Source organism: Gouania willdenowi, chromosome 6 (genome assembly GCF_900634775.1).
Source record: "Gouania willdenowi chromosome 6, fGouWil2.1, whole genome shotgun sequence".
Classification (NCBI taxonomy): Eukaryota; Metazoa; Chordata; class Actinopteri; order Blenniiformes; family Gobiesocidae; genus Gouania; species Gouania willdenowi.
The window spans coordinates 69,444,208-69,444,982 of NC_041049.1; positions in this window are offsets into that span (position 1 = coordinate 69,444,208).

Here is a 775-nt window from a genome sequence, read left to right on the forward strand (position 1 = left end):
TTAGGTTTCTGCTGTATTTCAATATTTTTTTCTTCAGTGGGGCCAAACTAGATACTCTGGTGGGTCGAATTTGGGCACATGCCTTAAGTTTGACACACATATGATACATAGATAACCTACAGATGAGAGGATAGTCATCAGTGTGCCAGACTATTAATAATACAACATTCATAAATTACATGGGACACCAACCTGCTCTTCTTGGTTAAAATTGTATCAAAATACCAAAGCCACTAATTGTTTTGCAAAGAACCAGCCATTGATATAGACTTAATTGCCACTCACTCACTGTCACCTCTTCTATTACACAATAATCCAGCAATTCTGGACAAATATGAGTAAATATTGCTAACATGATATTCAATGCATTCCCATTGTCTTCTGTACCAGGTAAAAGTCACTCAGGTTTTTAGGACACACGTGAACCATGAAATGTATTTGATTGCCTCGTAGTTTTATGATCTGTGATAGGACCTTCCAATTTGGGGCCAACGGGCCAAAGTTGGCCCGCTGGTGATTGGCTTTGGCCCGCTACTCATTTTTGAAATTGCTATTTTTATTTTTCATATATATTTTTCTCCATTTCCAGCAGTCTGAATGTATTTTTGTTGCACTTCTTCCCCATCACCACAAATTGCCATAGTTTTACATTAGGAGTAGGGGGGCGCTGTTGAGCCCCCGTCAGCTCAGATCTGTAAGCATATGACCAGTGAGTGAGAGGATGTTGGAGACAGATCTGAGATAGAGCGCGTGGGGCAGTGGCACAGTGATAATA